General features: G+C 47.9%; 1 protein-coding gene across 1 annotated transcript in view; it reads left to right on the top strand.

Annotated features, from left to right (window-relative positions):
- Positions 1-3073: 3073 nt before the first annotated feature.
- LOC144790903 (transcobalamin-2-like) overlaps positions 3074-17514 on the top strand; it is a 121371-nt gene continuing 106930 nt past the window's right edge. Inside the window, exon 1 of the mRNA XM_078665545.1 lies at positions 3074-3179. The gene's annotated coding sequence lies outside the window, so the exon portion shown is untranslated. The remainder of the gene's footprint in view (positions 3180-17514) is intronic.

Below are 17514 nucleotides of genomic sequence, written 5' to 3'. Positions count from 1 at the left end.
AATTGTTCTTTCAAGTCCACTTGCGTTGTAGTCCACTCTTGTTATAAATTATCACACAACGAAACAATGTCAAAGTAACCAAAGATAACGTTGTATAGAACTTAATCCAACATAAAACAAGAAGAAGAAAAGATGTGGACTGATGTCAGCCTCTGTATATGTGTGCATGTCTGTTCACATGCACTTAAACAATGTGTCAATGAATTGTGGTACATTGTGGTAAATATGTACATTATTGTGGCCTTGTGAAAACAGGGTTAATGAGTACATTATTATTGGATTATGGAAACTGGACATATATTTGCAATGCCGAGTTATAAGTGTATGCCATGGGGCATTAGAATGAGCAGTAAACGGTAAGTGTGTGGGTATTATGTTTTCTAACATGATGTTATGTTGTCATGTTATCTGTTCTGTATAGGCTTGTACCATTATGGCAGTGTAGTGCTTTCATAATATGTGTGCCCTTTCATAGATTAAGAAAATTCTATCAATCATTTGTATATGGTTGTTTGGTTTGTGTTTGGTAGTGATGGTTAGTAGTGAGTTCTTAAAGGTCTTGTATAGAAGTGTTATTGTTAGTTAACATGAAACTGAAATGAGCTGATTCTACTACAATCATTTCTAGTGATCATCAAGCAGATTATTGGTTCCTTACAGGCCCTTTTGTTGGTGTCCCACACTTGGGGGTGGGGGAGTACTTGGAGACAAATACCAGGTTTCCGTACGGGAGCATGTTGGGGCTTTAACAGGGGATTTTGTAATAAAAATCCATGCAAATATAAACATGAACGCTCCAAATGTGGGGGAATCAGTGGTGGTGACTGATGTCAGTCCACATCTTTTCTTCTTCTTGTTTTATGTTGGATTAAGTTCTATACAACGTTATCTTTGGTTACTTTGACATTGTTTCGTTGTGTGATAATTTATAACAAGAGTGGACTACAACGCAAGTGGACTTGAAAGAACAATTTATAAATGTCTTATCCACTTGTACATTGCTGATTATTCATTATTGCTTTTTTAACAACACTGTACCCCATGAAATGAAATTTGATATATAAAACTTTTTTCATAAAACTACTCCCCGTGTAGCATTTTCTATAGTGAGTTGTTACTCCTTTGTCAAAGTAACGAATGTGGAATCAGATTAAAAACAGGTTCTTTAATTAATTTAAGTTGATCATAAAATCAAAGTCAGTCAAGCTTGATCAATTTCCTGTTAATAATGTTAAGCAGCATGAGAGAAGCACCAGGATAGGTAAGAGTGGACTGGTTTGACGCTCCCTCAGGTACAGGGAGCCTGTGCCTGCTCTCGACCCAGCTTTCTAAGACAGCTCAGGTTGGGGAGGTTTGAACTATGCATGTTCAAGCCTCCCAAGTGTGAGCCGTGTGTGAAGGTGGCCAATAGGTCAATGGGCCATTGCTGGTGATTGGGAGGGAGGAGTGGTGGCAACTCCAGTTTGAATTGCCCATATTGGTTTGACCTAGCTGGCTGTTGCAAGACAGTCGGTCATACCCATTGACCCTTTGGCCCGCCCTCACACTTTGCTCGGGCTGAAGGGTGAAATATAAAATTGCAACAAAATAATGGTATTGGCATTTTATTTTTCACTCTTTCTGCGCTTGCCGCTGTGGCGGGGACGCTCCTCGCCCTTATGGGGGAACACACGCTGGGGGGAAAGTATACCATTATGCAGTGTAGTGGCTAGGTAGACATATGGGGTGGGGGCAATGGATACAAGGGAGTAGTAAGGGGCACCATCAGCAGAAGCAATCTGGTAAAAACATGTTCTACTCTAAATAAGGATAACAATTTGGTGGGGCAAAACAGAAAAATGTGGTAGTTACGCGTAAGTTAATGAAGGATGCAGCAGAAGGCACGAGGGCTGGCCCCTTCCATTACTGCCCACTACAGGATTTGATCATTTCACCATTGAGAGTTGTGCCAAAGAAAATAGCAGTGGAATTCAGAATGATTCACCATTTATCATGGTCAGAGGGTTCTTCTGTGAACAGGGCCGGACTGGGAACCGAAACCGGCCCTGGCAAAGTGCTCGGCCGGCCCCCCCCTCTCCCAGGGAGGGTTGGGGGTGCGACCGCGCTCTCTGCCAGGGCCGGTTTTCGGCCGTTTTAGTTACAGGGCCGTATGCTGCAAAAAACGGCGCTGTACCAAAAACGGCCCCCTGGGGCCCAAAACCGGCCCCCACCCATGCAGCCGACCGGGGGATTGCCCGGTGCCCGCAACGGCCAGTCCGGGCCTGTCTGTGAATGATTTCACGGTAAAGGAGATTGGTTCAATTTGTGTCAATGGGTGTTGCTGTCGGTTTGGCAAAGGCTTGCAGGACAGGACCAGAACTCAAAAAACGTGACATCAAATCAGTCTTTAGATTGTTACCGGCCCACCAACTAGATATGAAGGATATGTTTTTGTGAACAAGGTTCTACCAATGGTTTGTGCTGCTTCAAGAAGTTGTTTGAGATGTTCAGCGCTCTAAAAGCGGTGTGGACTATATCATTAAGGGTTTGGTTTAAACACTGAAACTTTATTTTCTCTGATGCCCTATAGTGTACCCCTCTATTGGCATTTTGGTGCAAAGGTAAAACACGTGAAATACAAACAGGCACCAAATAATACCTGATAAGGATTACCTTCACGTTTTTTTACATTCATTGTTCAGAAATCGGTCCGTTTTATTTGACAGTAAAATTCAGGACATGAATTTGGGCACACGTTTCAATGTAAGCTTTGAATTACTAAGGGTACCAGACCCGAAGAGACCCGGCCCACTTAAAGCCCTCCTTTCACCAGCTCCCCCGACTGAAACCTGTGCCTTTTCAGCCAATTCATTTGAAAACCGCTGCAAAGTCCACCTTTCACTCTTCTTGAACCGGAATGATTTTTTCTGGGTGAGCTAAGGGTGGGTAGTAAATCACATCTCTCCTAACGTCCGCACTCACCTCATACGCGCCTCCTCCCTGGTCGCCACGATCGGCAGCGCGTACCCTTTAAACTGCGGTCCTAAAGAAATGCTGACTAAAGTGGGCGGGGCTTGATGGTAATGAGGAAAGTCACGTGCACAAAGCAGAAGACACCAAAACAAAGTCCGACTTTCCGTTCGTTCTCCAGATACCGGCGGGTAAAGCTTACTGCTCCGAGGGCGGGTGTGCAATTACAGGTAAGGAGTAGGCGGGAGGGCAGTTCGGGGGGCTTTAGCAGGGATATTGTTTAATGCCTAGGTCTTCTGCCTAAATGTAAATTAAAAATACAAAAAAGATAGAACTGCGTCCACAGCAGCCATGCTCGCACAGGGTTCAGATAGTTCTTAAAGTTAAGGCCCGCGGGTGTCTTGAGTGAAAGTGTGTATGTGTTTTCTTCCCACGTTTGGGACGTGAATTTGTGAGGTAGCCCCCTGGCAAAATGTAATCATGATAAATGTTTAAATCCTGACTTTCGCATGACTTTTTTATGCACTGTGTGTGTAGCATTGTTTTGTTTAGGTTAAAATTAGATTAATGTATGTAATGTCGTCCTCATACGGTGGGGGTCATGCTCTTTTTGCTGCAACCCACAACCTCATAGAAAGCAACGTGCTCCACAGAATTCATGAGGTCACCTTTGCGAACCTGCAGCACCCTTTTTTCCAATGAATTGAATGGGATCCCCCTCTGAATCATATGGTCTCGCCCTCAATCGAGAGCCATTTGATGACAGGTATGGACGTAACATGCCTGATAACAATGATTTGTGGGTTCAGAGTCCACAGCGGAATCACGGTCCTTGCTCAGGTGGAGAGAAGTGCCCTCTGCCGGCTTCTGTAACTGGTCGAAAGCAAGTCTCTTATGACTAGTCAAAGGTGTGAGATGAGTCCTCGGTGACTGAGATAGTGTACCCTAGGTTAGGGATATCTGATTACTTGGTGACACGAGGATACCTTGTTGATAGTTTAGGATTTTATAACAAACAAACAACATCACACACACAAATGGGTTAATTCTGGGAGCTGTATTCTTGATTCACCTCAGATGGACACATTTAAAACTCCATAAGGCTATGGTTTTTTTTTTTTACAAATAGTTTTTATTTAAATGTTTTGAAAAATGTAAACCAAAAGGCAAGAAGATAATGACCATAAGGAACATAAGTACCAAACATAAAATAAGTGAAATAAGCTGTAAGAAAAGCAGGTGGGTATTGGCGAAGATTTTTGTCGTTCTTGTAGGATTGTGACATCAAGATGCATGTTAAACATTCCTGTTTCAATAAAGAGAAAAATAAAGAGAATAATAAAGACAATAATATGTTGAATGGCATGAATTTCAACACAGGGTTTCGCCTTCCAGGATAGGAGTTTCTCAGATCAATCTGCTTAATGGAAGGTCTGTTACACAAGCTATGTTATTTACAGGCTTTGTTTTTTTACAGAGAATATTCAGAGTTAAGCAGTACCAGCAAATCCAGAGATTTAAGTCACGGAAGCCAATTTTAATTTTGACTGTCTAATTTAGTGTTAGGGCTAATAGAAAATGTGCAAACATACAGACAGATACCATGTCCCATGTTTTATGTTGTGACTGCCCTATTAATTGTGTCCCAGAATGAGTGACGTGCTGTTTGGTGGAGACACCTACTGCTGTCCTAACAGTGAGGATGGCTCCAGACAGTGGAACAGCCCCCACGCTAGTGTGACTGAACTGGCTCTATTTTTGGAAAATCGCCATTAAAATGGCAGCTGGTTTTCAAGGAAATTAGTCTCGAGCACGCTAGGTGTGAACAACCCTGAGAAAGCATGTACAAGTGAGCAAGTCACCTGCATGGTCCCTCCGACGGCCCTGCCATGTTGTGCCATTTATTACTGCTTTGCGACTCCTGTCCTCCCAAAGGGACACAGGTTGACCTGCTGGAATGTGAACACTGACATAAGGTCTACTGTCCCGTGCGGCCCTCCGTCCCTGCATTCACTTTTTTGTGCACAAAGACGTGCACAGTTGAGTCATGCCTCTTTGATATTTGAGGCAACCCAGAGCTGCAAGGAAGCGAACACTGGGCTTGCAATGCTGTGCATTGGTAAATTAGCGCTGCGAGGCCTACGGGGAGCACTCGCAACCCTTTAATGTAGGACCATTAAGTCTGATTATCACTAAGACCCCACTCATTCTGAGGGGCTTGCGAAACCTGCAGTTTATCTTATGATACATATGAAACTAACTGATGTCTGACGAATAATAAAAGAAGATAATATGCTAAGCCATAAATTGCTTCCATTTTGCACTTTCCAGCTCCTTAGCCTCTGCATGATGCTCATTCATGCATCTTCACCCATCTCTTCTCTTTGACCTCATTAGAGGTGTCGCCCTCATCTGCCCTATTTTGTAGATCCCTGCTGCCCCCGGAGAGGTCGGCCTTGGTGGGTTAGGTCTGGCTAACGAAGCGATTTCTTATTCTGCTTACGTGGTTTCCCTTTTACTCCCTCGGCTGCTTGCCCTGCTGATTCGGCACATGAGACGAGCAGGGATTGCAACACTTGTTTATGAGTTCACAGTGAGGTCCCTTTAACTGCTGAGTGATACTGTCAGGAGTTACCTTTGAACCCAGATCTTTGAATGGTCCAACCGGACCATTGCTGACCTTTGGCCTGTAGAGCATGCGTCTTCTGTCCGTTTTGCTGCTCCTATATGTGCTTACAAGACCTACAAATAACAAGTCACACAAAATACCTTCAGCTGTAGCACGAATAAATAGTCATCTTAATTTTATTATATATGAATTATTAGTCACGATAGCGCGGAAGGTAAAGTTAATGAGTTTTTTAAGCCATCAATTCTGTGTCTCTAACTGTTGCCCTGGGGTAGCACTGTTGCTTAAAAAACCACTGCAGCAGTAGGCATGCCCCGAATATTGTGATAATGTGGTGTGCTCAACTTGTATGACTTAATTAAACAAGCATTTACAATGCAACGGTTTCGCCTTTGCAAAAGTTAGAGCTATTGGCATTGTAAATGAAAACATTTGTATTTATGTGTTGGTTTTGAAAACAGATAAATAAATGGCATAGCACTCTGCACTCCCTAGCCCTCCCTAGTCACTCTGCACTCCCTAGCACTCTGCACTCCCTAGCCACTCTGCACTCCTAGCCACTCTGCACCCCCTAGCCACTCTGCACTCCCTAGCCACTCTGCACTCCCTAGCCACTCTGCACTCCCTAGCACTCCCTAGTCACTCTGCACTCCCTAGCACTCCCTTGCACTCCCTCGCACTCCCTTGCACTCCCTAGTCACTCTGCACTCCCTAGTCACTCTGCACTCCCTAGCACTCCCTGACATTCTGCAGTCACTCTGGACTCCCTAGCACTCCCTAGCACTCCTAGCACTCTGCAGTCACTCTCCACTCCCTAGTCACTCTGCACTCCCTAGACACTATGCACTCCCTAGTCACTATGAACTCCCTTGCACTCCCTAGCACTCTGCAGTCACTCTGCACTCCCTAGCACTCTGCAGTCACTCTGCACTATTTCTCACGACAGAGTATTCCCGAGACCGCTTTGGTAAATTCAACCAAGAACATAACCTAACACTAGTTGACTTAGGTTTTCAATTCTGTATGCGTTTCTACACAAACACTAAATTACTGAATCCAATAGTATTTTCTTCGCATGAAAAGTGCAATTCCATAGTAGTAATTTGTCCCCAAATCTCACAATTTTTGGGAGCAGCTTGATAACATAAGGAAATCTAAAATAATTCCCAAAACATTGTCCAATACTGTGCACATCACGCTACAAGTGACACTTGGTAAGAACTTACACAAGAGCAGTGCAACATGATTTATGCTGTGCAAACCAAGTTTACAATAAGTAAGAAAGGTTTGCTAGTCATGTATGGATTAATTACAATACAAATTGATATTACCAACCACTGCTTATGAGTATTTTTGTGGGACTTCTATTTTTTTTACTTGCCTCTACATACCCTACGTCATTCTGCTATATGTGATAACACGGTTTTAAACCCTTTTCCTCCACTGTCCACGCTATCAACCTCAGAAGGATGAAAGGCGGAATGCACCCGCTGGGAGCTCTAACACGTAACCATAAGTGCAAACACAGGGTCTTACAGTGGGAGCATTAGCACACAAAGCCACCAGAACCGGTATTACGTCGCCGCTCACCAAAACACCAACATGCACACCAAAAATAGACAAAGCAACCAGCAGGTAAGAACTGCAACAAAAGCAGTACGCAGAAGCCCAACAAACAGAAAGCATAAACACGCAATCCGCCAGGACCGAAAACAATAGGGCAAAATGGGGGAAATCAACCAATGAAAGCTGCCAGGCAAATACCAGAGCAACAGGTGCCTGAAACCCCACCAGGAATGGAAATATGTACAGAAACATAACACTCACCCAGAGCACGCAGGTCCCGTGGGACAGCACGACGAGATGGCAGAGTCGAAAAAGTGACAGGCAGCAGAAGAGCAGAGATCACCAAACACACACACAGCTGTAAAGCACTTTGTGTTGTAGCGTGAGATAGAATGGAGCGCGCATGCGTGCAAGACACCGCCAACAAACAAACACGGCCAGAAAGCGATGTGTGGAAAAGTGACTACAACCCACGTTGACCAGAAATTAGACAAAGAATCCCACAAGGACATGAGCCACTCAATGGACACAAATAGTGTACAGACCGAGCACCCCCGAACTGAGGAACGGCCGAGCGTGCAGCAACACTGGGACCGGGAACATTAACAAACTTGAAAACCTTGACCTGAAAAAGAAAACCACGGACTTCAATGCGGTGGTAGCTAGAATAGCAGGGTGTCATCCAATTCTTCCTGCACTACTGCTTGCCTAGGACTGCCTTGAAACCGAAGCCGCATCTGTGTACAAATCTGTTAAACTTTTGTTCCTGCAGGTTTTTCCTTAGACAATTTCATAAACTGTGTGGACACAAGTCCCTCAATTTTTGTCGGCTGAGTACCAGGAAGCTGGCACAAAACCCTATATATCAACCCTGTTCTTTTTTGCCCATCAAGAATTCCCTGTGTGTTCACTGAGCGGTGGACATTGGCTACAGTAACAGCATCGCAAACAGTCAGTCTCTGCTCTTTGCATCCAGTGAATACGGTAAAACCGTTTGTTTTTCAGACGGGATTGTGTATTTCAGCGAGGGACCAATCAGCTTGCGAGATGTGGTGGAAATCCTCGCAGCGCTACAATTGTAAACACAAAGCGCCTAGTCAGCACTTTAGCCCCGCCGGCTGTTATCACACGGCACGCCGTGTGTAGAGAGGCAAACACCGGCCTTGGCCTCCGGGCTCTGCTGCGCGCAGCACTATCCGGCGCTGCTTGAAGGAGGGGGAAATCCTCGCAGCGCTAATAAACTCCAGATGTCACTGACAGAGCGGATATGTCCGTCAACCTAAAAATTAGCTTCTGACCGAGGGGCCATATGAGCCCCGGACAGCGAACAGCTTCAGTGAGTTGCAAACATAATGAAGCCTGCAGATGGCGCACCATGGGTTACTCAACAGGAGGCGCTGTTTTCAACATGGCTCCCTGACAGAAGGAAATCCCAGCGCCGATAAGCTTGGGCGGGCTTGAAACGCACCCGGCAAGGCCGTGTGACCAAGAGGACAGGACTCGGTGGACCCGGAAGAGAAAGCGCCTGCACAGCGGGCGCCCCGCAGCGCTACAACTGTAAAGACAAAGCGCCTCGCCAGCACTTGAGCCCCGCCGGCTGTTATCACACGGCACGCAGTGTGTAGAAAGGCAAACACCGACCCTGACGTCCGAGCTCTGCTGCCGCAGCACTATCCGGCGCTGCTTGAAGGAGGGGGAAACCCTCGCAGCGCTAATAAACTCCAGATGTCACTGACAGAGCGGATATGTCCGTAGCATATGAGAAGTCAAACACACACATTCTGTTAAAGAAACCACTCTGAGCTGCTAGTCTGGAGTGCTGCGTTGATAGGCTATTGCCGATGTTTCTCTCGATCAGAAGACAAAGACACATGATAATAAGCAGTTAAAAATTGCCGCTCTCAACTGCTGACCTAGAGGGCTGTGTACGAGGTAAACGTTCCACAATGGCTACATGGGGACCAAAGTTCTGTACTCACGATTCCAAGGTCCTGAAACCGCCGTAAACCTACTTGGTCCCAAACGGCCTGGCTCGCCAAACTAAACAAGTCAGGTCCCGGGCCGCGCTGTGATTGGCTGCCGGCCCGACGTCACGGGGGTGTCCCGGGCCGGCAGCCAATCACAGCGCGGCCCGGGAATGACGTCACGGGGGTGTCCCGGGCCGGCAGCCAATGGCAGCGCGGCCCGGGACAAAGGGGCGGGGCTTAAAAAAAGCACCAGAAACGCCCCCGAATCGCGTTTTCGAGAGAAAACGCGATTGACAGCCTCTGCCTCCCAATGGCTAGCCTCCATTTATGGAGCTAGCCAATTGGAAACAGAGGCTGTCCTAACCTCACTATTAGAAACAACAGATTTCGATCTGGGAGTGGCTTCGCCCCTCGCCAGGTTACGGAACCTAAAAAGTATGGGCAAAGCCAATAGGGTTGGCTTGCATTTTGAGTCCGGGCTACAACATCTTAAAAAAAAATTCTTCAGTGCAAATACGGAAGGAATTGCTTTCTAAATATTGTGCATTTTTGCGATAAAAATGTGATATGTCATGATTGAGAGTACTTCTGAGATGTAAAATAGTTCCTGGTGCATTGGAATGCAAGCGTTTCCTAGCAGGCGGTGTGGTATACTACTAAACAGCCAAAGGCAAGTTGTGAGAGAACACCTCCTGGGTAGAGCCAAAGCCCACTCCATGTACAGGTTAAAGAATTGGTAACAATAGTTCTTGCACACTGCTGGCAGGGAAAGGTAACCCATCAGTGATAGGAAATTTCTTGCTCCTCTCTCGTTTACAACCAAGGAAAGGATTTTCTGAGGTGGAAAGTTGAGATAACCCTTCCCATCACAAGGTTATCACACTGACCAAACCAGAGAGGGGGGTCTTTTTGCTCCTCAGCTGCCGCTTCAATGGTGGTAGCTTGTAGGCTCACTAAAATTCAAAACTAGCTCACCAAATGCGGATCCCGTAAAGACTCCTATTGGTTATTTATCCCATGCCACCCTCCCTTGCCTTCCTCATGCAACAGGTTGGATTCATTTTGGTCCACTGTAGATGCAACTGGTAAAGTCGTCTACCAGTGGCCTCCATACTCTGCTTCAACATAGGCGACACTGTCGGCAAAGTACTGCTGAAACAATGTCAGACTTCCAAAATCACCTGTCCGTCACTGGTAGGCAAAAGACCTGCAGCCAGTGACCAGCCAAACGTCCTTCAGCTCCTGTTCCTCTCCATCAAATACTGGGCAGGTGTAGACTCCTGTCGCTGCCAACTTTGCATCAAGGTAAGCTCTGCACCACAACAGGTGGGCCTAGTACAGGATTTCTGGTACCAGTCCTAACATCACAAACAGTTGACTGCTCCAGAGACAGGCCTGGCTGGATCAGTACTGTTGCAGAAGGACCATGCTCCCCTAGCTCCAAGTCAGACCCCAATTCATGTGAGGTCTGGTGAAGACTGTCAGCACTGTCTGTAGTTTGGTGCAGTGAGCATTGGCTTTCCCAACTGCTAGGGTGACCAACCGTCCGTAAATTTCACGGACAGTCCGTAATTTTGGCCATCTGTCCGTTGTCCGTGAAGGATTCTTTAACGGACGCCATTTGTCCGTCATTTTAGCCGGGCCCTGGTCGCCCCACCCTAAAGCCGGCACAGCTTGCCCACACCTCCCTTCTTGACTCCCATGCAGTAGCAAAGCTCAGATACCCAGCAGCATTGGAGAGGCACAGCGGGATGGCAGCCCTGACACCTCCAGCCCTTGATGAGCTGTTAAGAGGTGCTCGAAGGTGACTGAGAGGAGGGGCTGCAACTTCAGGAGCAGGGGCATCTATTCAGATGCAAACAGCCCTGAATGACTCATGTCTCTGCAATTTAGAGGGGCTTTACACATTCCATTTTTACCCAGAGTCCCAAACATCCTAGACTCCGCTCAGCCAGATTACACGGAGGCAGCACGTGGTTCTCTTCACAGAGCTTAATTACTGTCACTAAATTGTAAGCAAACCTCGGTTCTTTGAACATGCAGTCTATAATGTAATACAATAAAGAAAAGGCACAATCGCACCCACACTGATTAACAAAGTATAGAGGACAATCAGTTCAATCAGTTCTCTTAGAGTATCTCCTGTAAGTACTGTACATCACAGTGGGGGTTGGCATTTTGGACAGAGAGCCTCTTGTGCAGGAGGGGGCGAGGAGCCCAAGATGATACTAAAATACCGCATGCCCACCCCTGTGCCCACCCTTGTGGATCCTGTTCCCCCTCCTGTGATGGCTCTTGTCCCCCCTGTGGTGGATCATGTCTCTGCCCTGGGTGGCTTCTGTCCCAGTCGTGAAGTTCTTGATGGGCCTCTTCTCAAAAGGGCTCGGCTCAAAATTAATATGGAAAGGTGGGCGAGTAAGTAAGTGAAGGGATGGGTGGATGGCTGGATGAATTAGTGAAAGGGTAAATGGATGAATGAAAGAGTGAATAAATGGATAATGAGAGAGGATGGATGGATTGATGAATGAGGGGAAGGATGGATGAGAGAAAATGTAAATAGCTGGATGTATCGGTGGAAGGGTAGCTCGGTGATGGATGAGGGGAAAGATGGATGATGGGAAGGATAAATGGATGGGAAGGATGGATGGATGAGGGGAAGGATGGATGATGGATGAAAGGAAGGATGGATGGGGGAAGGATGGATGGATGAGGGGAAGGAAGGATGGATGGATGAGGGGATGGATGGATGAGGGGATGGATGGAGGGGAAGGATGGATGGATGGATGAGTGGGTGAAAGGATGGATGGATGATGAGGGGAAGGATGGATGGGAAGGATGGATGGATGGATGGAGGGGAAGGATGGATGGATGGAGGGGAAGGATGGATGGATGGAGGGGAAGGATGGATGGATGGATGGAGGGGAAGGATGGATGGATGACGGGATGGATGGAGGGGAAGGATGGGTGGATGATGAGGGGAAGGATGTATGGATGGAGGGGAAGGATGGATGGATGAGGGGAAGGATAAATGGATGGGAAGGATGGATGGATGAGGGGAAGGATGGATGGATGAGGGGAAGGATGGATGGATGAGGGGAAGGAAGGATGGATGGATTGATAATGAGTGGGTGGGTGGAAGGATGGATGGATGATGAGGGAAAGGATGGATGGATGATGAGGGGAAGGATGTTTGGATGGATGATGAGGGGAAGGATGGATGGATGATGAGGGGAAGGATGGATGGATGATGAGTGGGTGGGTGAAAGGATGGATGGATGGGTGAGGGGAAGGATAGATGGATGAGGGGAAGGATGGATGGATGAGGGGAAGGATGGATGAAGGGATGGATGAGTGAAATGATAGATGGAAGGATACATGATGGATAGGTTTGCAAATGGTTGAATATGTTTGGAAATGGCTGGGCTTACTTATATACTATTGCGCGACCTCTGAGGTGTCTGTAAAACGTACCTATTGTCCTGAATTTTGACCTCCTGTCCTGAATTTGTGTCCTGAATTTTGACCCTTTGTCCTGAATTTTTACACTCACCATCCTGAATTTGCACCAATGCCAGTTGGTCACCCTAAACTGCACCTGAGTAGAGAGCAGCAGTGAGCAGAGAGCTGCAATCGCCACAAGCCACAGACCGCCGACCACTGGTCACGAGTAGCCGAGCAGCAGATAGGTGGTGGTTTGGCTCCGGAGGCTTTGGAGCCTAAGCGCCGTAACCGTACCCGGGCTTGTGCGGGAGTGTGGAAGCCTCCTGAAAACCAGCTCCAAGCATCGCGGGTGGTAGCCACGACATCGGCTCCCCCGAGTACGGGGTGAAAGCAGCGGCCCTGGTGACCCGAGCACCTGTGAAAAGCAGGGATCAACCTGTGCTACGGGGGTGCAACTGCAACTGCCGAGCCGTGCCGCTTGTGGGACTCTCGACGGTCGCAGGCCCAGCAGGAGCCTAAACCAGAGCTGAATCAGCTGATCCGGAGAATCTGCCGCAGGAAGTAACGGCGCGGAGTAGAGCTCGGAAGCAGAGCTCGGAGTAGGAGTGGCGGTGGAGCGGAGCAGAGGTGCCAGCAGCATTGGCGAGGCGTGGGAAGGTGAGCCGCCGTGACCCCTGCCGCGACCCCTGACTCGCGAGTAGTGAGACTCGTGACTCGTGTCCCTGGAGCAGCAGAGAGCCACTAGACCCACCAGAGTGACACTAAAATGCCGGCCACTAGCGGTAAAGCATAGGCTCGTGGAGCGAGGGTCGCTCCCTGCCCCTCACCACATTACTGCCCTCCTATCTGCTCAACAGTCAGCATTTAACAACCACAACAGCTATAACAGCTACATTGGACATCAAATCAAATCAAACCAAATAGTGGATCCAGCCAGCCTGCCGTACTAGTCAGCAAGCTCAGCTCAGTTAGCTTGTTTGTAGCCCCGCGGGGAGCGGAGAGACTGCGGTAAGGGTGTGGTGGCACTACGAAGGAAGGGGAGTGGAAGTGGAAGTGGAGAAGGAAGAGAGGAAAAGGCAAAAGGATTGACAGGAATAGGAGCACCACAAACACTGTGACCTTTTCATTCTCTCTGTGAACGGTGCGTGAGCACCCTCATTAACCCTGTCAAAATCAACCCAAAAGTTTTGCAGCCGCTGTTCCAACTGAGCTGATCAGAGTAGAGCGGAGCAGAGCGGATCGGAAGATCTGAAGAGAGAGGGCCAGTGGCCCTGAGGCTTGAGGGCAGTGGGGGGAGGTGATACCTAGAGACTGGTGCATTGCGAGAGTGCGTCCCTTCCCCTGCACCTCGCCCCCGCGATACCCCACTGAATATGCCTTTTGGAGCAAAGCCTGCACAGCCAAGCGCGTTTCCCAATTTACTGGCTTAACCTATTGGCTAATTCCAACATGTGATCAGGTAAGAAAAGGGTCCACCTCGAGAACAAGCCTAAAACAAAGGCAAAGGCAAAGCAGAATGCCGCAGTAATCGCCAACAAAAAGGAAAATGTAAACGAAGCCAGCGGGAGCTGGGATTCATCTCTAGGAGAAACCGGAGCATCTAGCGATCAAGCCCCACTAGCTGTGATCTCTCGCCCCAACCTTCGACAACCAAAAATCACTTCACAATTCAACTTTCTGAAGGATCCACTCTCCACAATCTTTTCGTCCAGCGGAAAAATCCTGGGCCTCCAGGACTCACTTCTTCCACTATCCCCTTGTGAACTGCAAAAAGACCAATCCTTGGGTCAAGAAAGCGGTATCATGAACCGCTCTTCCACAGCAGACACCCTACCTGCAGCGTGTCCACCTGCAGAGGAGAAAACAGGGCCCGCGGGTGAAGGTGAGCTTACAAACACGGCTATTTGTGGCCCACCAGCCCTGCGGTCAGGCGACAGGGGTGTTACGTCTGTCCCACACTTATCTTCCTCTCTCATGCACACCAACTACCCACCGGCTCCAACTACTTTACCTTCACTTGATACCAGTCAGAAACAAAAGCATTCCTCACACAACCTCATTACCTGCAGTGGCAAGGACTTCTCTCAATGGCAAGAAGCACTAAGCAGCGATGACCTAGACAATCCAAACTACTCGCTGATCACGGATAAAAGCCTTCTGGACCAACTGGATAGCTTAAAATCTCACCTACAGCCAACTGAAGAAACAGCAAAAGACCAGAGCTCCGATGATCATCGGAAGGAGGACGTGGTAAACATGCCAAATCTTGGGAGCGACGGCCCTGCCAACTTAACCTACTTGGGTTCACAGGAGTGGGCCGAACTAGTTGCTTCATACATTCCGACCACACTGGCTAAACCATCTTCGCCTATAGAGGAAACAATCAACAAAACCCAGCCTACCATAAGGGGCACTGACCGGGAGGGCATCTTCTCAAATTCAACCACGTTACCGAATTCTTCTGTCGTCAACACCCAACAAATTGACATCACAAAAAAGGTCCCTACCCAGGTCTCAAGCATCAGACGTGTCAAACACGCGGGACATCCTTTTAAACACCATGCAACGAACTGTAGACACTCTCCACTTCCAATCTGACAAAATGGACCTACAGCTGACTCTACTTGAAACCTTGGCTGTCTTTGTTGGGCAGATAGATGAGAAACTTGGCCAATTAAACTCTCTAATTAGAAGAGCCCAGGAAGAGGTAAAGCTGGTATGCAGCTGCGGTCCAATCGTCGACAAACTGGCAGCACTTCCAGAAATAGTATCCTCTCTGATAGAAGGGTTCCCAAAAGGGCTCAACGCAAGGACCCAGCACATCAATCTAGGCGAAACAGCCTTCCTTGTACCACAAACAGGAGGGCCTATCACAACCAGCACCGCAGACAGGGCTGCATTGGTGCCGCCATCGGGTTGTCAGGTGCCGCCATTGGGCCATCTGACAACATGCTCCTCTCCACCTCCAAAGGTTATCACGCCGCCCCTGAACGCGAAAGGGCGACGGCAGCAAAGGAGGAAAGGCCGCAAAAAACTAACAACTATAAGCACGCCAGAAGTTTACCCACTTTTTAAGCCAGGAAAAAGACAGGAGCAGTTAGACCTGGGCCCAATTACAGTAAACAACGCCAGCGGAGAATCAATCTCTACAGGGCTTAGATCTTCCTCTAATGGAGTACACGCAGAAGCTACCATAGGGGCACCCACGCAGGAGGATAGGAGGGCTCCGCCTGGCAGCGACACCGTAAACCAAAACACGACGGAAAGCCGTGGCCCTGATAAAGAGAACAATGCTAGCCCCGTCAAACTACTATCAACATTCGAACCAAGGGGGGTACAGCCACAGCATAGTACGGACACGGCACAAGAAGTTTCCATCATCACCCACTGTGAAAGATTCCAAGCTCAAGAACAGAGGGGAATAGGGCTCCCGTGCCCCCAAACTCAGCGATATTCCACCATAGTGAGTGTCCCTACAGTTCCCTCTGCCCTGCTTCCAAAAACCTTTCTTCCAGGGACACTCTCATAGGAATGTTACCTCATTCAGACAACAGCGTCCTAAGGTCCCAAGCCTTTACCAACTTGCCAACAGCTCAGTTGAATGATCCAAATAGGAACTCTACTATTATCCTCTTCACTCCAGAGTACAAATCAAAGGGCCGATTCGATATCCTGAACAGAGGCAACTTACTACGGCTACTTAGCTCCATACCAGCGTTAAAAGACTTATCCTCAGCCAACCTTCTTTCTATAGAATTCATAAAAACTGATAGGACATACGGCAACGAAGCAACAAAAGCAACATGGATTTCGTCCGAAATTGCAAATAAAATCTTAGAAGAGCAAAATCTCCTTAAAACATGGGGGGATCAAATCCGCCTTACACCACAATATAGGATACCCGCTGCCCTTGCTCGAGAGATCTAAGCAGCGACTACCTACAACAAAGACATGGTCGGTGCTGAGGGGCGCACTGGGTCGATCACCCACAATCGCTCAGGAGACACAGATTAAAAACAGCCCAATTCGTACAGCGCCGTCGAACACCGGCTCTTCAGAATAAGCAACATACCAAGCAATCCTCAATGACAAGGAAATCAAACGGAGTCTGGCCTGCGCTCGGCCGCACCACACCTGGAACTATGTTTGTGGGACTTAAATGGGCTTAACAACAAAGCAGCAGACATTGATTTCCTACAATATGTGAAATCATTTGACATCATCCTCCTCCAGGAAACATGGCTGGAGGAGCCGGTTCACATAGAGGGCTACACCTGCTACCACTCCCCAGCCACAAGGAAAAGCAAGTTCGGACGGCTGGCAGGCAGCCTAGCAACCTACATCAAAATCTCAACCGTTGGGAAAGTGCAGGCACTCACCACCAACTCCCCGGCTATAAACACAGTTGGGTTTCATTAAACTTTGGGGGAAAGAAGAAAGAGGTTCAGCTGATTAACACCTACATAAATCCAAAAAAGAAGAAACAAGGTGAAACTCCTAAAGGACCACCTATATTATATTATGTCATGTCTACGCGGACCTCATCCAATTTAATTCTTTCCGGAGACTTCAATCAATGTATCTTAGGGTCATCCTTAAACAGTGACATTCAGGCCCAGTCTTACCACTGGAATATTCCAATCCAATCATTCAGCAGCCATGGTAAAATCCCAAAGCTTGCAAAGGAGCTGCTGGAAGATTTGGAACACATGGGCCTGAGGGTTCTAAACGGAAGATTTCCTGAAGATTCCCCATCTGTGGCCTCGTTCAACTCAGGCAACGCAACCTCTACAATAGACTTTACGTTAGTCTCTCTTCCACTCTTTCATCACGTACTGGGCTTCAACCTAGGGTACCAGGGTGATGGTGACCACCTCCCCCAAGAAGTCTCTATTTGTGCCCTTCCGGACCTAATCATCTCAAACCCAACAGGACCGCACGCCAGTTACACCATAAACCTTA

Source organism: Lissotriton helveticus, chromosome 11, assembly GCF_964261635.1.
Source record: "Lissotriton helveticus chromosome 11, aLisHel1.1, whole genome shotgun sequence".
In the NCBI taxonomy this organism is placed as follows: domain Eukaryota; kingdom Metazoa; phylum Chordata; class Amphibia; order Caudata; family Salamandridae; genus Lissotriton; species Lissotriton helveticus.
This window is presented reverse-complemented; position numbering and strand designations above follow the sequence as displayed.